Source organism: Monodon monoceros, unplaced genomic scaffold, assembly GCF_005190385.1.
Source record: "Monodon monoceros isolate NGI ecotype Baffin Bay Population unplaced genomic scaffold, NGI_Narwhal_1 Super_Scaffold_19, whole genome shotgun sequence".
NCBI classification, from domain to species: domain Eukaryota; kingdom Metazoa; phylum Chordata; class Mammalia; order Artiodactyla; family Monodontidae; genus Monodon; species Monodon monoceros.
The window spans coordinates 82,451,509-82,466,657 of record NW_021703775.1 but is presented as its reverse complement, the minus strand read 5'-3'; positions in this window follow the sequence as shown (position 1 = coordinate 82,466,657).

The following is a 15,149-nucleotide window of genomic DNA, read 5'->3' as shown; positions in this document are numbered from 1 at the left end:
TCCTTGCTTGCCAAGCCCTACAGTTGGCACGTGACTTTACCCAGCTTCAGCCAAGAAGAGAAACACCATGAATGACTTTGAGATCTCCCCAGGCTAATTCCCAAAGCAAGGAGAACCCATACCTTCTGCGAGGACCGGCATTGCTCCGGCCAAACCTTACTGTTGCGACTAAAACCCAAGTTCTCCGTGTGATGACAGAATATCTAATTTCAAATAGCGACAGCTACGGCTTCTTAAGTGCTTACTCTGTGCCAAACACTCCACGTTTTTTGTATATCTTCCCATTTAATCTCCTTGACATCTTGCAGGACAGGTGTTGCTCTCTCTCTTTACAGATGAGGAAACAGAGACATAGAGCTAAGCGATTTGATCTGGGTCAGCTGTCAGTAAAGCCACGCCCAAAGGGTGTGAATGCAAGTCCATGCCCTTGATTACCAGCCACACCACTCCAGGGCTTTCTGGTCTACCTCCCAAGTACCTATGTTTGAGAAGACCCATTCCCAACAGTGTGGCCCTATCTGTTCTTCAGTGCTTACTCAGGGCCTACTCTTCTGCAGGCACTAAAGAGGACGAGATGAACAGCAGGGTGTCTGTCCTCGAGAACTGTGCTTTCTAGTACAGTGGCTGCTATCGATCACAGCAAATGTGGCCAGTCTGAATTGAGATGGGTAAAGTGTACCATACAAACCAGATTTCAAAGACTTAGTATGAAAAAGAGTGAAACATAGCTTACTAATCATTTTTCTGCTCATTACCTATTGAAATGATATTTTTAATATATTAGGTTAACTGAAATATAGGTTTTAATTTGTTTTCATGTGTTTCTTTTTACTTTTATAAACGTGGCTATGAGACAGGTTAAAGTTATGCACGTGGCTCACGTTACACTTCTTTTGGGCAGTGCTGCCTTGAGGCCCATGCCTGGTGAGGGTGATAAGTGAATTGAGCTGTCCCTGTGACACAGGTAGGCAAAGAAAAGGAAGGAAGCACAAAGGTGAGGTCATGGGAGAGCAAGTGAAATGCTACACTTGGGCCTAAAGAACACAAATATGAAGGTCAAGCCCTTCTCATTGATCATCTAGTTGACTGGACAGATAATCTACCATGCTCACTGGTCTCTACGATACAGACTCAGTAACAACCCAATAAAGTTATAAGGACTGGATATGAGTAGGACAAACTCTGACAGCAAGAAGAATGGTGGTTTCCATTCTGGGCACGTGCATCAGATCAGATGCAAGCTCTGCTCTGGTTTCCACTTTGATCTGGGCTTTATTTGCATCAAGTATTCCAGACCCAGAACCTCCCTCCTCCTGGCCAGGACAAATTCAACTCCCACTTGCCTTATGTTTATAAACCACTCTCTTTACCCCGAACTTCTTTGCAGGCCGTGACATACACTCTCTGTTATCCAGTCAATATCCATTCCTCCCTTGTTTCCTGCTCGAAGAATCCCTCTTTGGTTCACAGCAGCCATCAGCCAGCCCCAGACGATGGTCACGATCGGTCAAAGCCATCTTATCAATTCTGCCCCTCACTCTTCAACCTCCCTCATAGCAAGAGGGCCATCATCCAATTCTCGGCTTGAGACCAAAGCCAGAGACTACTTCAGGACTGGAGTCTGTAAAACTTTGCTGTCTTGATAAAATGGGACACGGCAGGGCTCAAAATATCTCTCCTTGCCCTGCCACCTTCATCCTGCCTCAGTCACGACAGCTGGGGCTGTAACAGCCCTAATGCAACTGTTAGGGAAACTCCAAGAAAATTGCAGAAGGTTGTCACCAATAACACCAATCTTCTGGACCAGTGCCAGCAACCACTTACCTCCAGTTTTCCTGTTCTGTTAGAAAAAAATAAACCCCTTATTCTTTATACCCCTGCAGCCAGATAGTCAGATATGTTGTTACTTGCAGCCTTAGACATCCTCTACTGGTGTACAACCAGACGTGAAGAGGTAAAGTACTCTGTCCAGAAACGTAGACTCCGGAGGAGCTCAGTCACTGCTTGAAGCACCCTTTTGCCTAACAGCCCACTTTAATCACAATTCCCACAGGTCTCAGCGTGTTCTTTCTCTTTGTATCTCACTGTGTCTAACTGAGGTGGGAAAACTGAGGGTTTAAACTACTGGTTATTGTTGAAGATCTACATGGATCATTCTCATTTCCATATAAACTTCACAGTGAAGGTGTCTCTTTACCGATGTAACATGTATAATTTTCTTCATCTCCCAATGTATGAGAACTTACAGGTGATAATTTATTGCTCCAAAAGAAACAGATACGGTCACTCTCTGCCCTCAGAAGTTTGAAACCAAATATCTATTGTTTGAACAACAACAGAAAACCATGTATTATGTCCTTGAAAATTGCTAAGGGGGTAAATCTTAAATGTTCTTCACAAATATACACCCATATGGATACGGATATGGACATGTTAACCAACCTTATCGCAGTACTCATCTCCCAGTATATACATACTTGTACCAAAGAATCTCATTGTAGACCTTAAGCTTGCAGAATGTTATATGTCAATCATATCTCAGTAAATCTGGGGAAGAAAGCCTACAGCCTTCCTTTCCCTCCCTTATGGCAAACAGTTCAGCTCCCTCCCCAGTGGCAATTCCCCCTCATTCCCCACTATTCCAAGCCCAGTTATGTCCAGGTATCAAGAGCCATAGGCTTCTGGAGACATAGGCCTGCCTGGCCCTCAGGAGCAAGTCCTTATTTATCCAAGCTGATCATGGCAATTCCTTTCCCTTCGAAAAGGATTCGTGTAGGGACGCACATGAGACTAAATTCTGGCCAATAATCTGAGGGAGGGAGTCTGCTGGGAGATTCTGAGAAAGCCTCCTTCCTCTGAAAATGAGGCATCCCAGCAGGCAGAGCTGCAGAAACCAGAGCTGAATCTGGAGTCTCTCAACACAAGGGATGTTTATTTCTTGCTCCGGTGACAGTCCAGGGCAGCTCCAAGTGGCTGAGACAAGGAGGCGGGGCACACAGCCTTCTGCTCCAGGCAGCGACTCAGGGACCTAACCCAGGCTGATGGCAACTATGCGGTCTTCAAAACAGGCTTCCAGCATTGCCCGGGGGCCACATCCCAGTTCCAAAGGGCCCACTTTCCTTGACAGCCTCCCCCGGAAGCTGCTTGTGGACCCCATGGGCAGCTGTGTTATTGTTGGATCATAGCAGGAACAGAGCCCTGGGACCTCGGCTGAGGTCCAGAATTCTTTGGCACCACTTGAGCCAGGAGCACGTGTATGCGTGTTTAAAAGGATCGTGCACTGGATGTTCCAATGGGTCAGATATGAAATGGCACTTGAGTTCCTCTGGTTAAACTTAGTCACCTGACCATACCTGACTGCAGGGAGGGTACAAGAAGAGTCCAGCTGCGTGTCCAGAAATAAAAGGAAACAGCTTTGGTACAAATGAAAATACAGAGAGTCAGGCTCACAATTACTAAGAATTTCAAAACTGTGACACAGAGGATTAAACCAAGTTCAGGACCCTTCCAAGCACCGGCTCTGTGCCGCTCCACAGGTTGCAGGGCATGAACTTGGCCCTGGATGGAGTAGGTGCTCATTACAGGGCAGGTGACATCATCTCTGTTTCCTGATCCCTAATGATACCCATGGCCCGTGCCACACGTGTTCCCATTAGCATCCTATTTTGTGCCACCTTTCCTAGTAGCTCCTTGAAATAAGGAATGACAGCATATACCCTAGAGTCCTATGGCACTTTGAGTGTCTTGAGGTGAGTATCACTTTATCAAATTGATTTGAAATGTTCAGAGTAACAATTTCACCAAGGAAAAGAAAGCACACAGACTTGAAAGTTCGATGTGGCTTTGAAAAAAGCAACTCAAATTAGTTTGCCAAATCAGGTTAAATTTGTGGCCTCCTTTCTGACAGCATCTCCTAAAACTACAACTTAATGACACTCTGAACTGTTGTGTTTTTATTGGACGAGAGAAGCAAAAGTGCACAAAAGAACTCTCTGCTGAAATCGAAAATTCTTTGGCACCACCTGAACCAAGCTCACTTGTGTGTTTTCAAACAATTTGTACTCGGCCTCGTGTGTTGTTATTCTTGCTGGCATCACCCCATGGTGCAAGCGTGGGATTATTCTGCCATGGCACCTAGGCTGGGAGCCAGGATGCCCTAAGAGCCCCATCACGGCTTCAGTCGCTGGCAGTGCAGTCACGCCCACTGTACCCTCCCTACCAGCCAGCTCCCTTCACAGCCACAGCAGAGTTTTCCAGAAAGGGGTAAGGCCAGGTACACAGACGGCAGCTTCTACACACTGAGCTTCTCGGAGGGAACCAGCGGCAAAGGGAGAGTGTGGGCCGCACCAGGCTCTGGGCTCCCAGGTAACACCTGGACTGCATCATCATCCATGCCTTACGTTGCCATGACAAACAGGAAGAGGAGGCAGAGGAGAAGGAGGACGGTGATGATGATGCTATCAGCCTCCTCTCAATGGTATCATTCCCTCATTGAGGGGGACACGGTTGTATTGGCAACTGTTTACTGACTCACCTAAGTGTACCTAGCGTGAGAGGCCATGGTCCAGCCACATGGCTGTGAGGAGAGTGGACACAAAGGACCCTAAGGGTTGACCAGCAGCCCTCCTCCACTTGTGCTGTGAAGAGAGAACAGTGACAACGATTCTGTCCACCTGCAGAGGCTGAGCGCCCTTTCCACGACCCCTTCTCTTTCTCAGCACAAAGACACCCCACTTACCCCACCTGGCAACAAAACACTTATATAAATGTTTTTACATAAATTAATCCAAAGCTTTAAGAAGTGAATGGTGAAAATTATCTTGGATCCACATATCAGAGGAGAAAATTCACCCAAACAGACACACAGGAACACACACGCACACACACACACACACACACACACACCAATTACTGGGCACTTCACTACATGTCAGGGACAACACTAAGCTCTTGTCATACGTCTTGGTTACATTCCTGCGGGTGGTATTGCTGTCCCCATTTTACAGATGAGGAAAGTAAGGCTCTTAGAGGCAGGAATCTCTGTCCGAGGTCTATGCGTGCAAGTTGTGGAGCTGGGAACCACCACAGACTTGCCAGAATCCAGAGCTAGTGCTGTCTACTGCCCCCAGGACATGGGAGGGACCATGGCTCTCCCGGGCTAGGGGCTCAGGCTCACACAAGTCCATCTCTGCCTCTCTGTCTCCTTGGGAAAGTCTGCCGCATCAGAGATTGGGGAGGGGCACGAGTTGGGGAGCCAGCCTGGGAGGTTCCCACAAAGGAGACCTGGGGGAACACAGCCTATGCTCTCGGCTGTAGGATGCTCTCATTGAGCTTCTGTTATCTTCTGTTGTTGGAATCATTATACAGCATTTTTTAGATCAAACATGCTCATTCTAGAAAATTAGGGGGAAACAGAGTATTATGAAAAAGAAAGTTATCTGTCATTGTCTTATTGCCCAGGTATAGCCACTGTCCATATCCTGGTGCATGCTTTCTAGTCTTTTTTTATGACACACACAACACACACACATATAAATATAGGCCATATATATATATATATATATATATATATATATATATATATACGATTTTACATGATTGTAAAATCTATACCTACGATTTTACATGCAAGAGTTTAAAAGTAACATTACAAGATAAACATCTTTTATATCATTAACTACTCTTCAATGTGACTTCAATGGGTTTAAGATATTTTACCATATATATGTAAACAGCAGAATTTATTTAATTCTTCCTCTGTTTTGGACATTAAGGTTGTTCATTTCCAATTTTACCCATATACTAGGGAGATACATTTTAAGATGAAATCCTGGAACATAGTTCTCTATGAACATAACAAAATAGTTCCTGAGAATAAATTCCCAGGAGTTAAAATGCTGAGTAAAAGGCTGTGAACATTTTTAAGACTCTTGATCAATATTGCCAAATTGCTCTCTAGGAAGGCATTACCAAGTCATGCTATCTTTGTCGGTTGCTTGATGAGCTGGGTTTGGGTTTTATATACGAAACAGGGAATTTTCAGCTGGCGAAGCTAAGGCCTGGCCTGCTTCACCCTTCCCTACAGTCATATATCAGGAGGAAAATCGAGGGGACAGCACGGTATCTTCCCAACTGGCCCAGGGTTTTGCCCCAAGGGGAGGGGAGCCTGCAGAACCATTCACTGGACCCCTAGGAAGATGCCGGGGAGCCAATCTGCCTCATACGCATGGATCCCAGGGAAGAGGCCATCCACTCATCTGTGTCTGCAGGAGACCCAGCGCCCGCTGGCCCCCTGCAAGCTGGAAGCTTGGGGCACCCCTGGAGGTAGCACCCTGCCCTGGACAGTGGCCTTCTCCAGGCTGACCGTGACAGCAGTAAGATGCCCGCTCATTCATTCATGGGCAGTAGCCCTGGATGGAAGAGGCTGGTGACCCCATGTGACCTGGTCTGAGGGGGACCAGGGTGGGGAATGTCAGAAATAATTGGGTGCTCTCTGGGAGAAGGCTTATACTATCAGTCAGGTGGCATCTCTTGAGCCAACAGACACTGGAATGAGACATTCATAATTTTTCCCCATGGTTTTTAAGCATTTAGTTGGTTTTTCATGGCCAAAGTCTATTCATCCATTCATCCTCATACTGGAAAGCTAAATTGTCCACATTTGGATGGTGGCTTCCTTACCGCCATTAACCTTGGTGGGGAGAAAAGGACAGGGGCCTGCAGATCTCAAACCCTGGTTGCTGGTTCACAGGCTCCATCCCAAACAAAATCTCGACCAGGGTCACCTATGTCTAACGGCTGAACCTGAGGGCTGGCTAAGAGTTCCTCAGGTTAACAGCCCAAAGAACAGTGTGATCAACAGAGTGAATAATAGTCGGAAGGAAGACAAGCTTAACGAAATTCTGAATAGTGCTTAAACTAAGCACTTAAAATTAAGAATTTACACTCCCCTAACAATATAATTGTTTATTTAAGAAAGCTTTTTGCCTTGTTAACAGAAGTTAGCAAATGAAAATGTATTTCCACTCCAGAGATGTATTGCAAGTTCACGAATCTAGCAATACATAATAAAGTCTAATCAATATTTTGATCTATGGAGGTCAGAAATCAAGGCACGTGGCTTTTCCTTAAAGAGATAGGCTTTAGAAGTCCAAGTAACCACAATTCATATTTGTCAATATCTAATGGCTTTGTCTTCTATGAATGTCAGCAAGCGTTCACCCCGTGAAGAATAATAATAATGAACAGGTACCGATCATCAACTTGTATCACTTGAATGGCTCAGCTCATTTAATCCTTACACCCCTGTGATGTGCGGAATATGACGAAACCCATTTCACAGAGGATACTCAGACAAGTCAAGCAGTCTGCCCAGATTCAAATATTTGGTAACTTACCCAGACCAGGCCTTGCCTAACTCCAAATCCTATAGGCTTCAGCCCAATGTACACCAAGCAACTGCAACCACAAGATCAAACGTTACTGAATGCGTATTCTCTTGTAGGTACTTTATATGCAATATCTAGAACCCAGCAACCTCATCCTTTTAAGCGAGGAAACCAGAGTTAGTGAGGAGGGAAACCCAGATCCAGGCCCAAAGCCCGGTTTCTGCCCTTTGGAGCTGTCCTCCTGCTGGCCTGCACAGAGAAACCAAGCGGAGGGCTTTTTAAATGCTGACGCCTAGATCGACTGATCCCATTGGTTCCGGGGGGCCAGGGCTTCTGCATTATTTTTAAGAAGATCGAATAATCCACTGGGCACAGGGCTGATCACCACTGCAAGGTTCTTTCCTTCCTTACAAATCTGTACTGCGTGGTCACGGGCACTGGGCCCCTGCGTTTACCCCACATCCTGCCCTCCAGAGGCTGCCAGACAGTGGGAGGCTGAGTCGTGAGCAGAAAACCACGTCCAGCCTGAGGAGTTTCCCACCGGGGGCGTCCAGGGTGCCAGGGAGGCTGCAGGAGGGAGGGCTGAATGGTCAGGAGAGGGATTATAGAGGAGAGGACGCTAAGATGAGTAAGTACCCAGAGAAAAGCAGAGGAGAAAAGGAATCTCCCACTGTAGCATCTCCGCTTCTCCTTGCTGCTGAGGGGGCTGAGAAAACACAACCCACCAGAGATGCAGTGGTTTCTGCTTTGCCCACTCGGTCCTGCCGGGCACGGGGAGGAAGGAGCATCTGCCCATCGGCCCAGAGGAGCTGCAGCCACCAGCCCGACTACCTCACAGACAAACTCAATCAGGCAAGACGTGTAGAGTTCAATTTTCACTTCAGCTCTAAAAAGCAAAATGAGGATCCGGGTGGAAACGGGATTGTTAGAGATTTTTCATTCTAATTGGGAAACTCACCCAGAGAGGCTACAAGAGCCCAGATAATCAACCCCTTGCACCATGTGTCAGGGCATCCTTCCCGTCTCATTCTGCAGGGATGGAACAGAACTTCTGGGAGGCCCAGGAGGGGTCACAGGAAGCCCCCTTCCCGGAGACTAGTTCCCACTGTCAGAAAGAATGGGATGACGTCCCAGCAGCTTCTCAAGGTCCAAATCAATCACCTACATCTCAATTCCCTTTTCTCATCAAGTACCAGCCATGACATGGCCCGGCCTCATCAGAGTTCTGCAGCAAGGGACGCTGAGACTACAGGAATTGAGAAATAGGTCACCCCATGGGGTGGGAAGGTTACTGTGTGGTTTCATCTAACTAGGCTGCTGGAAAGCCCCCATGCCCACAGTTCTCCCCTGAGTCACCAGACCTCCGTGAAGCTGTAGATTCGCAGTATCCAAAATTCATTCTTGTGGATAAAGTGCCGGGTGGGTAAGGAACACAGACTCTGCTGCTGAAAGCAGATCTGTCCATTCAGTAAAGATTTCCTGGGTGCCTTCTCGACACCAGGGAAACAAAGCTAAGTTACACTCAGCCCCTGCCCTGGAGAAACTCACTTTCCAGTGGCTCTGATTGAAAAGAGCTCCAGTCCCTGCCGGGCACAGAAGCAGGGTGGCCCCAGGCAGTGTGAGGCTGGGGTGGTAGACGTGGGGTGTACAGGCAGGGAGAGCCTCGAACCATGATGCCTGAGCCCAGCTGAGGCTGATGAATGAGGAGGGATTTCTCAGGATTAAAGATTTGCTCTCACTGGTATCCCACACCCCCATGTGGTAAGAAAACTAAGACTCCAGGAGTGTAAGTACCGTCCCTGAGGTGACAGGGGTATCCTACTTTATCTAGAGCCAGTATGCTAAGCACCTAGCCCCAGACCTCATCAGGGCCTAAGGAGGAACACAGGCCTGTGCTTTGGGGACCAAAGGTTTTAGGTAAAGTCATGAGGGAGCATGAGGTCACCCAGAAAGTTTGCAGAATGAAAGGAAAAGGTGCTCAGGCTGGAGTCTTAGTGTCCCACCACTACCTGGGGGATACGGAGAAGGGGAAAGTTCTCTAAGGGAGCTCAGAGGAAGTAAATGGGAGGAAAATCATCCACTCATTCATTTTAACCAAATGGAAGAGAAATAGCCTGGTGCCCAGTGAGTTCGTACTCCCAAAGGGCTACTCTACACTGCAGAAGTGAAAACCACTGCCCAGGACAGAGGCTGAAACAGGACTAGAGCGGGAGCAGAAAGTGAGAGGTGGCCTCTACCTGATCTGATCAGGGAAGGCTTCCTGGAGGAGGAGAACATTAATTCTTATGAGCTAACGCCCATATGTAGGAGAGCTCATGGAGCAGAGCGGGACTCCTCCCTTGAAATACCACATGAGTGGACTGTGAATGTGGCAAAAGTCAATGTTGTATATGTAAGCTTTTGGAGGTAGCCTCAGATATGTAGATGCCCTCCAGAGTGATGTGGAACAGTGCTTATAAGTGGTTTTCATGAGGTCATGATTTTTATTGAATCATGAAATATTGAGCAGTTCTATTTTTATTTTAAAAAAGAAAATTCAGGAGATGACACAGAAACACGTCAAGGGAAATTTGTTTGTTCCATTAAAATATTACCTGCCCGAGGAAAGTATGTACTATAATTACCATCCATGCTCAGTGCAGCTAAATATCTTCTCCACGTGGCCAATGGTTTATTCTCCCTTCAACTTCTCTGCTGCCGTTTTAACCATTTCAGAGAAATCAGCTTGAGCAAGTCAAATGAGAGTGTAAAGAAATGAGACTCCGGCTCAGAGATAAATAGTATCATCGCCACTGATTCCACTGTTTCAAATACAAGATTTTATTTTGAGAAGAAAGTTTAATTAACCAGAGGTGGATCACTAAATTCTTTGACTTCAAAATTGTACTTTCTGCAAGATTTCACCTGTGAAATTCACAGCCTTTAATTACTGCCTCACATCTTAAAAGGGAGAAACTTTCTTCTGAATGGCTAACGACAGTATTATCGGAGGTAATTACAGATCAGGGGTCTGTGGTCAATCACACCATAATGCGTGGACCACATCACTCTGACTTATGAACTTTGAAAGCAATTTGTTAGGGAAACACTTTCTCCCCCAAAACAGTGTTGATGGTTTGGATTTGTTGTTGATTTTTGTTCTTTTTTTCTTTTTAAAAAAGGGTCTGGGGGAGGAGAAACATTTAGAAATCAGTCCTTTACCGGATGAATTTCTTCACTTCCCAGAAAGCAAGAAAACAATTGTTTCCTGTAATTGGACAGTTTGATTGGAGGCAGGTGGTGCTGAGCTGAGGAAACTGGAGCCACAAAGCCAATTTTGGCTTCAAGCACATTTCCTTTCGTTTCAAACCCCAGCAGCACAACATGGAAATTGGCTCCACAAAAGCCGACTATAAATTTAGTTCCCATCTCTGTAACAAGCACCTTATCAGCCACAAAGAGCTTTAGTAATTGGGGACAGTGTGCAGATCTGACATGATTACAAGGCTGCCCTGAGATACCCCGGCATTCCTTTCTCAGGCAGGTTCTTGCTGCCACAGGACAGGAATTTATGAGCAATTCTGGATGTATCGTGTGCCATCGTTTTAAAACGCGGGGATATTTTCTTCTTCCAGGTTAGCTGGCCTCTGTATTTCTTGAGTTGCATTAGCTTGAGTTAATATTTGCTTTCAGTATTTTGGAGTAATAGGCCAAATTACCCCAGGTCTTTAATGGCACCACAGATCACAGACATCAGAGGCCAAAGTCAGAGGCATGGGATTAGCGGGAGTCGTCTGTGACTCCCCTGCTGCTTTCCAGCCGGACGTCTTCCAGTCCTTCCCTTATTTCTCTTCCCAAGTGCTGGCTCATTCATCTTCCCCCCATATGGCAGTTGACAAGCAATAGTCTTCCATCGCAGCCAGAGAATCTGAGGCCCAGAGAGGTTAATTGCTTTGGCCAAGGCCACACAGGAAGTCGGGAGCAGAGAAGCAATAGGCTTAGAATCTAACTTCCCAGGCCACCGCTCCAAGTACATATTTCTCTATTAATTTCCTCCCTGCTGTAAATCCATAATTCAAAACAGTCATTTTTATGCAACTAGACAGGGTGGGGGAGTGAGGAAAGGCAGGAGGAAATTTATCTGATACTTCTATCAAATCATTGTCTTTTGTATACGCTACATATTAACTCAGTTACTTCAAAGGTCCAGCATATATTGTTACCAATTTCTGGCCATGCTTAAATTTTTTAAAAAAATGTTCATCTAATGTTTACATAAATTTTGAGCTCCTTATTTATTTTTAGTACTTGAAAATAATCTCTTCTAATCCCAAGTAAATTAATGGCTAAAATAACCTCATTCCTGGATAAATTCCACCTGTCAATCTACATATCTGTATAGAATTATTTTACAAAAAAACAGATTGCAGGGTTTGCTTACAGCCTAGGAATTATAACACTATTTTCCAAGGCGATTACATCAAAGGAAATACCATTATGTTTTCTTTTCCAAGCCAATAGATATCCATAGTTTAAAATCTTGACTTCATTAATGAGAGTCTCAGAATCTAAACACCAAAGGTTCAAGTGCAAACAGTGGATCTCCTTCAGCGACTAAAACACTTTTCCTTTTAATCTTTGGCTTAACGATATTCTCTAAAGACACTCCAGTATGAAGAGAATTGTCATCTCACCCAGCCTGTTGGAGAAAGAATTCTCCAGCCCTTCTCTGTGTCATAATTACTCAACTCTGCCTCAAGACCACAGCTTCATGGCTCCTACCCCAGTGGCTGCTGGTGACCAGCAGGGAACAGAGAGGATGTGCACACAAGCACTGTGACCATTTTCTAACAAGGATCTCGTGCTGACTAAACCTGTCAGAAGGCAGATTGGGTTTGCACAAGGAGTTCTGGTTGATAGCTAACTCAGAAATCTTGGCATCACTACAGAACCAATATTTTCACAGAGGTGGCACCGTCTTAAACAATGTCCCCAGTGTGCAGGACGCAGGCAGCCCTTCGATCAGTATCCAACAAGGGTGACTTTTTCCTCCACCTTTTTTGGAGAAACAGGCTGATGAAGGATCTGGGAGCGGGTGTTGGGAGTGAGAAGGGTGGGCAGGGCAATGGGGAATGGGAGAGCCATTCCAGCACTTTGTTTTAATAGATGCAGCTATGGCCTCGACTCACGCAAATCTGTCCCCACCAGGTTCGAACAGGTTCGGTGATGGGCTGAACCCTGCGCCACAGCTGTTTGCTTTGTAGAAACAGCTACACAGACCTCAGTTTAACCACATGAAGCCAAAAGCACGTTGCGTTTCTCCTCAACGGGATGCAGACCAGCAGCAGCGTCTTTCGCATCCCTTCACCTTGACCGACCAGTGCAGCCAGCAGAAGAGACCCTTTCTCCTACCCCTCCTCTCTGACCTCAGCCCCTGCTGAGGTCCCACCTATTCCCCCACCAGATGCCAACAAAACAATTCAAGCTTTTGACAAGCTCACCTCCAATGCTATCAAAACTGAATGGCTCAGCTGGGGTGAAGAGGAGACGGTCAGTAACCCCTGCCAGAGCAACCTTGGAGGTGGGCAGCGAGCTGAGAAGTGACCCATACCCACAGTGCAGGACCCTGGGCCAAGGCAGCAAGCCAGGGGAGGGGCTATTAGCGGCATCAATGTACCCACTGTATCCTTTGCTAGGGCTGCAGTACAAAGTACCGTCAGCTGGACGGCTTAAAATGACACAGATTGATTCACTCACGGTTCTGGAAGCCAGAAGTCCAAGATGAAGGTGACAACAGGGTCACATTCCCTCTGAAACCTTCAGGAGAGAACCCTTCCTTGCCTCTTCCAGCTTCTGGTGGTTCCCAGCAATCCTTAGTACTATGGGCTGAATGTTTGTGTCCCCTCCAAATCCATATGTTGAAACCCTAATCCAGATGTGACGTATTTGGAGGTGGAGCCTTTGGGAGGTAATTAGGTCATGAAGGTGGGGCCCCATGAGTGGGATTAGTGCCCTTACAAGAACAGGCCAGAGAGCTAGCTAGGTCTCTCTCCACCCTGTGAGGATACACGAGCAAACAGTCACCTGCAGCCTGGAAGAGGGGTCTCACCAGCACCTGACCTCAGAGGTTACTACATTCTACTTTATGTCAGATTAATAAATAATTTTATTTCTCTCAGGTGTCTGTGGGCTCTTCAGAGGTTTAAGTTAGCCTCACGGTGCCTATCAAGGAGTAGACACAGCATAACTGTTTAATAAGGTTGAGGGATCTGACACACACACACACACACCTAACATATATGCTGACACTGACCCGTCCCTTAGATGAAGGAGGATGGGCTAGATTGGGGAGAGGCAGGAAGCAAAGAGGACCGGAAGAATCTGGGACAGTCTCACTTTGTTTACTGTTTGGTAACTTTGGCTAAAATGGCAACTGACCCAGGGGCACTGAGTCTAGGAGACCCATCATAACTGAGTGTAGAAAGACAACCCTAAGCTCAAATGACAAGCATCAGCCCCTGTGAATCTACCAAGATGCCTGGAAGAGTTCTGCTGTGGTCCGTCACTCAGCATCCACCCCCACCCTCTACAAGGTACCCACTGGGCACCAAGAGCTGCTTGCACCACCTCCCCAGGGACCAGCTTCTGACCACTAGCCTCTGAGTCCCCCACCAGGAGCGGGGAAACAGTGGAGGAAACGGCTCTCACACGACCAGGAGTTTGCTCCCCGGACCACGCTCCAAACATGAGGAAGGTGCCGTCACGCATCAGCTGGGCATGGGGTGGGGTATCGGGAGGGCTCGGGATCCGGCCCAGAGCTCCTTGTGGGCACCCACTAATCCACGTTATCCTTTTATCAGTTTCTCAGGGTGGTGGGTCCTAACCTGCCTCCCTGGGGGCTGGTTTTAGAACAGATGGAGTACGTGAAGCCCTGCACACTACTTGCTGCTTGGCTGGTGCGCAGCAAACCGTATCTGTGAGGATGGTCTCATCACTTCCCATGGTCTCCACCTGCCCCCACAGTCGTCTGCATCCCCAACCATCCCAGCGTGCCATGGGGGCTCCTGATGTGTCAGCAGAAGCAGGAAATAGGCACGGTAGATGTCAGCAGCGCCATTCCTGTGACTCTCACCCTCTCTCCTGGAGCCCACCCACCTCCAGCCAGAAAAGAGTCAGCATTGTCTCCGACTCCCTCTTCACTGCCAAGTAGTCTTCCTTTGCAGCATCCTTCCATCCTTCCATCCCTCCCTTTCCCCGCCATAGTAACCTTCCACTGCCCAGCTCCTTCCTCGGCTTGAATCCCTCCTCCAGCGGGCTGGAAAATTCACACCCACAACTTGTACTGAGCCCCTCCCTGTCCAGATACCATCAGAAGGAGGGAAGGATGAGACAGCAGCCCCGCCATCGAGGAAGCAGTGTCCGGGGGAGGAGGGTTGGGCAGGAAAGCCCTCACAACATGGATCTGACATCTCTCTCCTGCCTCTTCTCAAATGCCCTCCTCTCTACAGCAAAGGGCCACTCTGGTTCCTCCTACACTGTTGGTGAGAATGTAAATTGGTACAACCACTATGGAGAACAGTATGGAGGTTCCTTAAAAATCTAAGAATAGAGCTACCATACAATCCTAAGATCTCACTCCTGGGCATATATCCGGAGAAAACCATGGTTCGAAAGGATACATGCACCCCTATGTTCATAGCAGCACTATTCACAATAGCCAAGACATGAAAGCAACCTAAATGTCCACTGACAGATGAATGAATAAAGAAGATGTACATATGC